Source organism: Lycorma delicatula, chromosome 9 (assembly GCF_047948215.1).
Source record: "Lycorma delicatula isolate Av1 chromosome 9, ASM4794821v1, whole genome shotgun sequence".
NCBI lineage: Eukaryota > Metazoa > Arthropoda > Insecta > Hemiptera > Fulgoridae > Lycorma > Lycorma delicatula.
In genome coordinates, this window is record NC_134463.1 from 2,207,900 (window position 1) to 2,220,994 (window position 13,095).

A 13,095-nucleotide genomic window follows, 5' to 3' on the forward strand; every position below is an offset into this window, starting at 1 on the left:
CTTTATTAAGGTACCGAGACTAGTTACCACTCGGTCGGGCTGTTTTAGCGGCCTTAATGCTAAATTTCCAGGTCTATTTCGTACCTCTTCCGATTCTTCAGTAAAAACTCCTTCGTATTGTGTAAATTCTTCAGCATTTATTTTTAGTGACATAACCTCTTGTATCGATCAGCTTACCCTTTCCGGTGAAAAATTCAAATTAAACACCGCTATATGTCATTACCCGTTTTTCGATTCGTAAAACAAATATGTGAAACGAACAATAAATTTGTAAATTTATAATTCAATTCCCAGAAAATATATTTCCTATTCTCTTGCGTGTTAATGATATCGATGTTGCTTTTAAAAGTACATAATAATTAAACTGCTAATATCTTAATTATCGCTTACAAACAGTTTCTTGTTTGAATCTGTCAAAAAGTACTACTAGAACTATAGAAATACATCCTTTCACATATTCTTATTATTGTATAAACTTATGATATAAAACTGTTGAATCTTAAACGGATTTGGATTGATTAAAAAATATTTTTTTTATGCTTATGGGGTAAAAATTTGGTCATGATTCGTGTGTTTGGTCAAGATTCACTGTGGTCTGGATGATTCTCAGTCTTTGTGTCGGGAAATATGTAACGTTTTATAACAGCATTCTGGGACGGTACGAAATTTATTAGTCAAAATTTGTTGTATTCCATCTGGTAAATTTTATTCACACCTTACGATCGGTTATAAATCACAGATAAGTTGGAATTTACTACGTAATAATATGTCAGCTCCTTTTTGGAGTTGGGATTGGTGTGATACGGTGACTTTTTAATTGCTCAACTGTATTCTTACTTGTGATTGGTAAGAAAAATTCTGATTAGTTAGTTATTGAAATATATTTGCTGGAATGGCGAAACTTAAGTGCAATCTGCGACATGCAATGACGAATTTGCATTGTCATCGGTTTATTATTAATCGGTTTTGCTTTGGGAGGATTAATATCGTGTTTGGGATGCGTTTCATTCTTTTACTCACGTTAGTGACTGTTATGATGTGACAAAAGTTAAATAAATTTTGAACAAATTTTATTATTAAGGAGCAAATTTGTAAATATTGAAGTTTATATTAAATCAGCGAATTATTGTTTATTTGAATTTCCCCAGAAGAACATGTTCCGAAAGTTTGATAGATTCATTGTAAATCACTTTGTATATGTAATCACTACAGTAATATTACATCTGTAGAATAAAATTTAATATCTTTCAATAAAATATTTGATGAAATAACTTTTCATTCGTAATATATTCATTAGACTTATCTGGCTAGTAATATTCGATAGAGTGATTAACGAAGATTGTAGAAAAGTTTGAGAATATTACTCGAACTATTGGTGAAAAAATAAAGAAAAAAGTACATTTAAACAGAGGTTTGGACACGCTTCGTTAGCGAGTGTTGGCTGGCAAAATATTTCCCTAATTACTACACCCTAAATTAAGCTAGATTATGAAGCTTGGGAACCAAATTAAGGGGTAAATCTAGTGCTATTATAAGAAATCTGACCTGATAAATTTGAAAACAACGTCGGAAACTATTACAATGGTTTTTTGAGAAATCTGTGGTAAAAGACAAGAGATAGGGATCGAAAAATATAGTTCTTTAGGTTTGATGTAAAATAACTTTGTTAAATCAGTTGTAAACACAAACGTTTTAAACAAAACTTGTACACAATTTGATTCTGAAAAAAATGGAATGAATAAGTCTATACAACTAAATATAAATTTAAGAATTTCAAAGTTTATTAAAAACAATATATATCAAAATGCGGTAGATTTTAAATAGGTATTAAGCAAAGAAATTTGCAATATTATTGTTTATCTTAATTTTCCCCAATAGAACATGTGAATTCTTAGAGAATTACTTTGTATACGTAATTACTATAGGAATATTACACTTGTAGGATTATCATTTAATTTTCAATAATGTTTAGAACGAATTTTTTATTCATTAGATATTCATTAACATAACAAATGAAATATAATAAGGTAAGGAAGGTTTCATAAACCAAAGTAAACTTTATAAGTAGATAATGTTCTGTTGTATGTGTTGATATTACTGAAGAAAACTGATTTTTGTTTTCTTTTTTTACTGATGAATTAATTCAAACTAGAAGCTTACGAAGAAGCTTGTACGTGGGATGTAAATATGGAAATTTGTAGCGATGAAAAATGTCATGCCTGATCGGGATTCAAATCTAGGACCTCCGTATGAATAGCCGAGATGCTACCACTGGGCTACGGTGATCGGTAATTATTTGGGAAACTTTATCTCTTTACTTAATCTTTTTTAGATTAAGCTGGGTGTTCCTTAAACATAAAAAAAATATATAACAACATATAAATGTAAAATTAGAATTTTGAAAAGATCCGAATACCAACTTTAAAGTAAGAACTTTTAATTATATAAAAATGGTTTATTCAGAAGAAGATCGTAAAGCAAGATCATTAAGAATGACTAAATATTGGGAGAAAGTAAACGCTAAGAACTTAAAGGCCAAAAGATCGGCAAAAAAGATTTGAATTATTCTGACTAAAGTGGTCCTTTGCGGCCTTAAAATAAAAAAAAAAAAAAAAAAAAAAAAAAAAATGTAAAACGTGTTGGGGGAATACTGACATTTTAAAATTTGGATCCATATGAATTATATTTAGGCTTACAAAAAAAAAAAATAATAAAAACTATCCAACTTTTAGAATCCTGAAATTTTTCTAGCTTTCTGAAGTTCATTAGCTCAAAATGCTATATATTGTCACGTGTTCGCGGCTCAATCAGGATATTAAGAGATTGACAATTGAAGATGGTTATATAATTACAATTTATTAGTTAAAGAACATAAGCAAAATAAGGCAAATCAATAACAATAATAATAATAATCAGAATAATGACAATGACAATAGCAAACAATAATAATAAACGACAAAAATAAAGCAAATAATAATCACAGTAATCACAATAACAACAACAATAATAATAATAACAATAAATAGTGATTACATACAAAACAGAATTTAAAGTAATCGTCAGGATTTATTTACAGGTAGTTAAATATAATTCAGTTCCATTGACTAAAGACCTTAGCATGACCGCTAGTCTTAACACTTTTAATCACTAGTCTTGTATTAACAATAATACTACACTAGATAAGGCAAGTATAAAGTTCTTTCACAACAAATACCTTTGCTGTTCACAAATAAAACTACCCTAACATTATCTCTTTCAAACTTCAAGTCTAACAATAACTCACCGAATCATTTCTTGTTTTCACGTACTGTCTGCACTGGAATTACTTGTAACGTCACCTAAATCGCGTCGAATGAGTACGCACTGACCTCCTCGCAGACTACTTTCGCTTCAAACTCGTATAATAACTTCTGTTAAAACTCAATCGTAGTACTCTCTCGCAGACATACATATCTCGCAGACTGATTGTCAACTGGTCTTCCCCGGAGTATTTATACTCCTACCTTCTTTACCGGCAGGATCAGACCTCAGTTGAGCGTGAGAACGATCGACCGATTCCTTTCATTCCCATGCATTCCGGACCTGGGTTCGGTAACTTTTCTCACAGAAGAACATCTTTTTAGGGGTGTCAGTGGGCAGTATTACAAAAGAGATTGTTAAACGTACCTGTTTACTTTAATAAAAGGGTTTATTTTAGTCCCTTTCTGAATGCCTTCCATTATTATCTTCTACTACTTTCTTCTTAATCGGTAGGAATCCGTTTCTCAGGTCCGGTATACCGGTCTTGTTACAATAATTTTGTTGGGAGGGTACAGAGGTGAAATAAATAAGTAATAAATAATGACGAAAAAATTAGTGACTGATTAAAACGATTCCAAACGAAACGTGCGGTTTGTACCTGTTGCAAACTATATTGATTAATTGCCATATTATATATTAAAAAATTGCAATCTAAGACCACCAAAAATGTTAATTTATTTTAGGTATCTTCAATGGAAATAAGAATAAATTTAATATTGTATTATATAAAAAATTTACACATTTTTCTAGTAGTTTTTAGTAAAAAAAACTGCTCGTACTACGTTAAAGACGGTCAATTTATGAAGAATACGGATGAACAGACATACACTCAAACACACAGGCTCATATTTACACGCATAAAGGGCATACGAATTGCAAATAAATTCTAGAACATGTTTATGCTTACTACACAAATAATTTTGTCAAATGGAACGTCATAAGCAGGTAAACGTAGATGACAAGATTTAGAGAAATAGAAGCGTGACTGAAACAGAAAATGGGAAGGAGCGAGAGGAAATTAAAGACAAAGCAGGACAGAGGGAATTAGGGAAGAGTTTGAGAATAATGAACAGAATTATTACAGCATTATTTTAGCATTGTACTAATATAATAGAACGACCATACAAAACCAAATTATAATGCGTGACATACAAATAGTACTGTAAAAGACAACCCTACGATAACGATTTAGAAATGAATACGTAGAATACAAACTAGCTTATAAATATGAGAGTAATAAAAAAAATCTAGTGCGCCCATACACACATATCTTCAAACCCTATTAGCAAAATAATTTTTATTAAACTTATATTCAGATTAAATTATACAGAAACAAACTAAATATGAATTTTAGTAACCAAAAGTAAATGTTCAACAAATTATAATAGAAAAAGAAAAATGTTGGTGTGTGCCTAACTAGAAGTACAGGAATCTAAATAATTGTTAAAACGTGATAGAGATTAAATGAAAAAAATTAAATTTTTTTTTGAATTTATAAAAATAATAATAAAAATAATAATTATTAATAATATTACATACCAAACGTTTCCTTAAAAAAACATTAGGTTAAGATCATTTTCATAATAATTTTACGTTACGCAACATAAAACGTTACTGCAAAACTGTAAATAACTCTAAATAAGAGTACGCTTTGTATAACTAAAATATAATAAAATTACAGAACTTTTGTAACTCATGTTTCACCAAATAATACACCAAACTAGTTTTAATAGGATTACATTGTTTCTTTTAATCAATTACGATAATCAACTGGAATTAAAAAAAATTACATATTCATGACAACTGCCATTAAAATTCGATAGTGTACCTAACTTTTGTCAAAGAAATTAGTGATCAATTATGACTTCTATTAAATTCCATTCTGAACTAGGATAATACTGAATGATACTAATAAATAGTTTCCCATTTATTTATTTTTATTATCATTGTTCTTGAGGTTTGGCTCAAAGGAATGTTAATACGTCCTTATTAAGGAAAACTTTCTACCTATAGATTTATAAGGATGTCACAAATATTAACAATGTTAAGGAGAGTAAAACCCCGGAGGGAGGTAACATATTTTAATATTAACGGGCCATAAGGAATATAAAATGTTTAACCAGAATGTGAGACTTAGAAATATTCAGGAAGAGTTTTTTGCATTGGTTGTCGGATCCTCATATAATGTTATAACTCTAACCAAAACCGCATTCAAAAAGTGTTCAATAATGTATGAGTGTTTTCCAAATAATTTTACTGTGTATCGAGGAGACAGATATTGCGCTGAAACTGAGATAAAGCAGGTTGAAAGTGGTTTGCTGGCTATAAAGAATGGTATCCAGAATCGTACGAGTGATTTGGAGTTCACAACCGAACGTATCTGGATTTAAATTAAATTTAGAGATGGTAAATAATAATTTCTTCTACCCAGATTGATTTTCTGTCTATTTCACTAAAAAAATTGGTATTTCAACTGTAAATGATTAGTAGTAATGATTAGTGATTTTAATATACCTGAAATTAACCCACCCAGTCTAGGGGGTGAACGCGTTTTCCCAAATCAACTGATTTGGAAGTCGAGAGTTCCAGCGTTCAAGTCCTAGTAAAGTCAGTTATTTTTATACGGATATGAACACTAGATCGTGTTCTTTGGTGGTTGGGTTTCAATTAACCACACATCTCAGCAACGGTCAACGTGAGACTACAAGACTACACTTCATTTACACTCATACATATTATCCTCTGAAGTAGTACCTGAACGGTATTTCCCGGAGGCTAAACAGGAAAAGAAAAGAAAGAAAAAGAATATACTTAAAGTCGATTGGGGTTCAGTCATAATCCATCCTAATGCGCCGTATTACACTAGGAAGAATACAACTTTTGTTTGACTCTAATAATGATTTAAATATTAACCGGTTTTTGTTTACCAAAAAGCGGTAAATCTATTTTCACTTGATCCTTTCCAACGTTAAAGTTTTTTTTTTGGTGTTAATCAAGCAAAGATTAGAAGCCAAAGAGAGCCCCCAATGAACCCTTTATCGTTACTATTATTGTATGCGATGAAGTAATAGTATATTACAAAAGAGAAGCTGTGATTTTTAAAAAGAAATGATTTTCTTGGCTTATACGTCAGACCGAAACTAGTTAAAATGTATTCAGGGATGGTAAAAATAGACTTTTCCGTTGAAATCGGAAAACCGAAATTTTTCGCGATCACAATACCTCCTTTTCTTCGGACAAGGAAGTAAAAAGATATAATAAAAAATTATAGGTAACTCAACTTGAGAAATATCGTTACTTTTAATGTAATAAAAAATAATTTTTTTTTGTGTACAAAAATTAGATTAATAGGTTCAACTCACACTGTAGTGAGGAGAATGCTGAAATGTTATTCGTATCGAATGCAGGTTTTTCATTAGCTAACTAATGCCGATTATGCTAAAAGGGTTCATTACTGACAACGGTTCAAGAAATTTATTAGAGACCAACACTAGCATTTTATATCAAATATCTTCACAGATAAAGCGTGGTTTTCATCTTGGTCGGTATGTTAATAGTTAGAACTACCAGATCTGGGGTACTGAAAACCAGCAAATTTTCTTTGCATCTCCCCTACATCCACAAAAAATAGGCGTATGGTGGGCGATTTCAAGGCGACGAATAATAAGGCCGCTTGTTTTTTTTTAAAAAACTGTGGATGCTGACGTCTACTAATAAATTATTCAACAGTCTATAGGATTATAGCAAGAAAATGAGCGTCTTTCACCTCTGCTCACCACTGCTGGTTGCAACAGGATAGCGCCACTTGCCGTACAACTCGCTCTACTAGGAAAATGATACAGGATTTTTTATTGGATTTCTAAAGGATTGTGGCCTCCAAGGTGCGCTGTCTGACTAATTCAGACTTCTTTCTGTGGGAATTACATAAAACGAATCGTTTATGCGAGCAATTCACATACCCTGCAAGAATTGAAGTTAAACATCACCAGTGTCATCCAGAATATAACAAGAAACATAGTCAAACGTGTTGACGAGTGCATAGAAGTGAATGGACATCATTTTCGACACCTTCTGTAAATTATTATCTAAGTGTTTGCCAATAAACTATTATTTATAGACTAATGTAAGCGATGAGACATCTTTTAAGTTTATTTTCATTAGTAAATTCAAATTTAACACTAAATTTAGACAATTAAATATTATAATACCATTCGATTAAGTTTATAATGATTGTCTTACTTTAAAACTATGTTCAAATCCTAATAACAATACACAGACGTGATAACTGAGACGTACATAACCACAGATAGCTATACTCTCGATACTCTTACTATCGATAAGTTGAAAAGTAGCCGGGTACTTGGCTGCTACCATGACCAAACCAACTCTTTTTCGATAAGTGAATATTAAGGCAAAACATGAGAAATATGAAAAGACCCGATTGCAAAATGCATTTCCACTCGATATCAGATAGTTCCTAATACTGAGAAGATATAGGTACGCTTAATACTGAAATTTACCAAGTCTTATTAGCATAGTGGAGTAGTATAAAAAATAAATAATTCGATTATATTATCGTGCATGTTAGGTAGAAGTAACAACAAAGAACAGTAGTTCAAAGTAGTTGATAAAATTAGTCAATAACGGCGCTGCAACAGGTTATCGGAAGCTCTAAAATCTTCAGAGGCGTAATTTAAAAAAATATATATAAAAAGTTCAATGAAGATTATTATCGATGTAGATGGCAGCAGCAGAATTATTTATAGATTGTCTATTATCATTACCATCAACGTCATCTATGTTTTATTTAATTCCAAACGTAACTATTTATACTCTGACAACTGCATGCAGTTACTTATCTCCACCGTTACTAAATAATGGCGATAGAGCGATACAAAATTATTCTAGACGTGGGTTAGAATAATAATAATCTCTCAAACAGGATGCTTTTGTTTAGCCTCATATCCGGATGCTTGCAAATTTATAGTATCATTAATTCACTAATGATTGACAGTCATTAATTCACAGTAATTCACAGTGATTGATACCCTAATACAGTCGGTTCGGAAACTTCCTCTACACTGAAATTATGGAATTGTAATGACGAAACTTTCTTAATTATTATTTTGTATTTCTATTTCATTATTTTATAGAAACAGATATTACAATAACTGAAATAGATTATCAAAGATGTTGAAAATGACCTCTCTAACATTAATACAATATTGCACATGTTTCAGTTTGTTTTCAAACAATTTAATTAGCTGATATAATTCTAGAACATTATTGCGGTTTTTAGTTCGTCAATCGTGCGTGGTCTGTTGCGAACATTGCTTGTTTCGTTACCCCCCTCCCCCCATAGAAAGTAATCTGGGGGAGTCAGATCGGGTGAAAAATTCCTTGAAATGATTCGTTTATAAAAGACAATTCGTAAAAGAGTCATTGACCTGTTATCTGTGTGTGCTGTAGCTCCATCTTTTTGAAACCAACCGCGATTGATTTCCATTTCTGTTAAGCGACTAATGAAGTTTGTTAAATCAGAACAATAACGATCACTACTAACTGTATTTTCAAAAAATATTGGACCTACAATCCGCACTCTAATTACACCGACGCAGACTCCAATATTTGCTTTGTGTAAAGATTGTTCGTGTAATTCATGGGGTTTATTGTTGACCGCAGTCGTGTATTTTGTGATTTAATATACCCATCCAGATGAAACCACGCTTCATGTGTAAAAAAACTTAATGGCGAGGAAAATACCGAATTTCGGTCGATAAATAATTTTAATCGGTGGCAACGATTTACTTTTTTGGGATGATCTGTAGGTTCAGTTCTTTATACTTTGTAGGGGAAAAGTTTCAGTTTTTTTCTTACATTTTGTGCGGGAGCAAGTCCAATATCTTGTTACCGTTGTAACTTACGTGTTGACTTTAATGGAATTTCAGGGATAAAATTCAAACTATCAAACAGTTTCCGTTCGTTTAGTTAAAGTGATCTTCCGCTTCGATCAACGTCTTCAACAGAACCTTTTGTCCGAAATTGTTCGATAAGAGCTTTAAATGCATACGGTGAGGAATAGGAGTATGTGAAAACGTTTTAGAAAACGTGTGCTTCACTAAATCAGTATACTTGTACCTTCACGAAAGATGTGTTCAACGAGAAAAATGCGTTCCTCTATCGAAAGAATCATTAGGTTTTTCGCGAATATTGATTCCGATAAACGAAACTAAGCACTTTCAATCGCAACTTAACAACTGACGTCTTGGTTTACTAGTGAACAATGCCAAAAGAATCAACCCATAAGGCAACAAAAGCCAAAAGAACAGAATTCACTAGATAATTCTAAAGCATATTGCACAGCGACTTTCCGAATGCACTGTATAACGAGTAAATAACCCAAACTGTTGGCGATACAAGTAAACGCACCCAACTTTTTCGTATTAGTAATCGTTTAGCTACACTACTCAATAATATTAAATAACAACCAATTATTTTAATGATTTTTACTTGTTCAACATATGTGCATAATTATTTTCTCATAGTTGTATATTTTGTCTAAAACATCATTTACCCTGCAAGATAAATTATAAGAATATTATTATACATATCTATAGAATATTATACAAAGCATTTAGAAAGTTTCATTATAGAAAAACTATCTTCTCTTAATAAATATTAGATTACTATCAGTTTGTTTATTAATAATAAATTATATAGATTGTAACAGGAATGGATTGGTGCATTACTCTACTGAACTGCTGAAGAAGCTGCTTCAGTACTTGCCTAGAAGGATCAAGGAAAGGTGCGTGGTAACCTTTATGCAGAGCGGCAACCCAATATAAAGTATTACCTAATAAAACAGTAGTAGCAATAGTATAGGGTTATTAATATATAAAAGTAATAAATGAATAAAATAATAGCGAAGCAAATGTAAGAAGATAACAATAAACAATATATAAAATCAAAAAAGAAGAATATATTATTTGAGAGTATTAGTTACACAAAGTATTTATGTACATAAAACAGTAATATAAAGACTCAGAAATCATTTTTAATTAATTAAAATCTCACCAGCAGAGGAGTAAATGATTTTTTAATTTAATTTTCAACTGGCTTTAAAAAAAAGATCTACAATTTTTTTCGTTTTTTTTTTTACTTTTTTGTTTACCTTAAGCTTTCAAATCTTCAACAACTGAACTGATTTAATAATTTTGATTTTTTTTTTAAATTAGTTTCTTCGGGTTGTTCTATTATAAATATTTTCAAATAATTTATAAAATTAAATATTACGTGTTATAAATAAATAGCTTCAAAACTTGTTATTTTATTTTTTATCGTAGTACTGGATTTACTTATAGCATAAAGATACATAGCCGGAAATTATTGTGATACTAACAATTATTCAAGTTTATAACAAGTTTTACGCACCTTAAGAATAGTTTTCAGTATAAAATAGAAATAAATATTTCCTGATTCTATCTAGTCTTTGTTCACGCTTGGTAAATGTTACCCGTATTCCTTTTGTGTTTAAAGACAAAAGTTTTCACCTTTGGCTTTTGTATCGGAAAAGTTTTTTTCATACAGGCTGTATTTTCTGTAATCCTAAACATACTTCGTAGGAATTTTTTTTCCTTTCAGTCTTAGTTAAGCTTAGGTAAGGTTTGTTTTGTTTTTAGTTCATTAAATAGTGGTAACACTGATGGAATTTTCGCTCCTGGAATTCGCATCGATGACATCCTGGCTGAATCGGACTGGAATATGTCAACAGCCGAGGTTTTGAAGATGACCTCCGGTAAAGCCCTAAGGGCTAGTAACGGATCGGGCGGGGGAGGGTGTCTTCCCCTAAGGGAGTCAGGATGTAGTGAAAAAATGTACAATCGGTTTTCTCCGACGAAAACATAAGTAAACAATACGTTAAAATATCACATCTGAGATGGCCATCCGATGGTATCCCCATATTTTTTTGCAATTTTTTAAAAGATCATAATAATACGCACGTGTTAATGAATATACTTATCGTAACAACTAAGTTTCAATAAACACTTATTATGTAAAAAGCACTAACATTACCGGGTTCTAGAAGCGTCCAATTTATGGACCGCATATGCCAAACATATGCGGTTATGTTTGGTTTGGCATATGCCAAACATATGCGGTTCGCATGCGATGTTTTCTATCAAATACAAGATCCTCATGCGTGTATTAACGCAGATAGATAAACGAACGAGTAAAAAATTAAACACAGACATAACTGAATACCTGACAAATAAGCGAATATAAAACAAGAAAACGACAAACGGTAATCGTATTAAAACAACAGTAAATAGGTAGCAACAGCGGAAACAAAAAATAGTATCAGAAACAGGTAAATGCACAAGATTCAGAAAGTACGAAAAAACATGAAAATTGATTATCTTCAATGACCATCAGTAAGGCCCAGCACAGGAACTCTTTTCAGTCATTCACTGTCATCGCTATTATCTAGCAGGTTCAAAGCAGGAGAATTTAATGTCTATTAGTCTAACCGCGTATTTAGAACTGCAACGGTTAATCTCATCCCGAGCACAAGGGATTTTCAAGTATTCTTGTATTTCAGAATTCCTGACGAAGCGAGGTAATTAAGTCATTATCTCATTATCTTGTTCTGCGATCTTTGGATCGCATTAATATTGCTGTCACTAGTCCTCCTGAACTGCCGCCTCCCATACGTTCATATCGGTTTCAAGAAGGTCTTATCTAGAAAGGCTTCGTTAGAGAGAGACAACTAAGAACCGCTACACATAAGACATAAAAACTAAAGAAGAGACAGGAGTAGGAGCAGCTATAGCAGAAGGTAATCGCACAAAAATGGAAACTTATACAGCACTTTTAGTAAAAGAAGTAAATAACAACCATTTCGTTGGTCCTCGTAGTGGTGTTCATACTCAAACCATTGAACGCTTGTGTGGGTCGTTGAAATGGTGAAATAAAAAGCTGTAGGGGAACTGCCAGGAATCCAACGAATAAATTCATAATCTCCTAATTTCAATATAATACCATCCAAAACTATCCAACCTGAAGAAGGAGCCTCCACATAAACCCTGGGTAATCATAAATTAAATCCAAACAACGGAAACTTAATTAAAAAATAAAATAAAATAATAAACATTAAATAATTATTCAAAATAAAATAAAAAAAACCTTTGGTTTTTTTTGTCTGAATTTCTAATCGATCTGTTTCTTCTTTTCCAGTACGTGACCTTTCCACTCATAAGGCAATCTAGGTGTAACCCAAATTTAAAGGAATTAATTCTAAAAATGTAAGATAAAATAAATTTAAAAAGTGTTAATCGGTATTTAAAAACGTTAAATTAATTCATATCAAAACTTAAATATATATTTTTGAAACCCTCAGTATTTTTTTAAAAGTATTCAATAACCTTTAATATGGTGCCGAATTTAAAAATAAAAAAATAGAAAAATAATCAGTGCAGTTTATTTTTTATACACTTTTTAAGTATCCTTAATAAATCTTCGAGACAATAACTTCCATATTTAACGTAAAAGCGTTACATTTCAAAATGCAGATATTATTGCTAAAACGATTGATTAAAGTGGTTTCAAAAAAGTTGAATATATATATATAAAATAAGTATCATAATTTATTGCTACATGAATGTTATTTTTTTTTATCGCTATACAAAATGAGTTCTTACCAAATTTAAATTTATTTCAGTAATGATTTTACCTTAAATTCTGGGTAAAACTTCATACGTTGCGTGTAATTTATTTTAACCGATAAGTAAAAATAAT

General features: G+C 31.2%; 1 long non-coding RNA gene across 1 annotated transcript in view; it reads right to left on the reverse strand.

The window, feature by feature from the left end:
• The window catches only part of LOC142329773 (uncharacterized), a 297,912-nt gene that overhangs the window by 114,081 nt on the left and 170,736 nt on the right, over window positions 1–13,095 (reverse strand). The window lies entirely within an intron of this gene.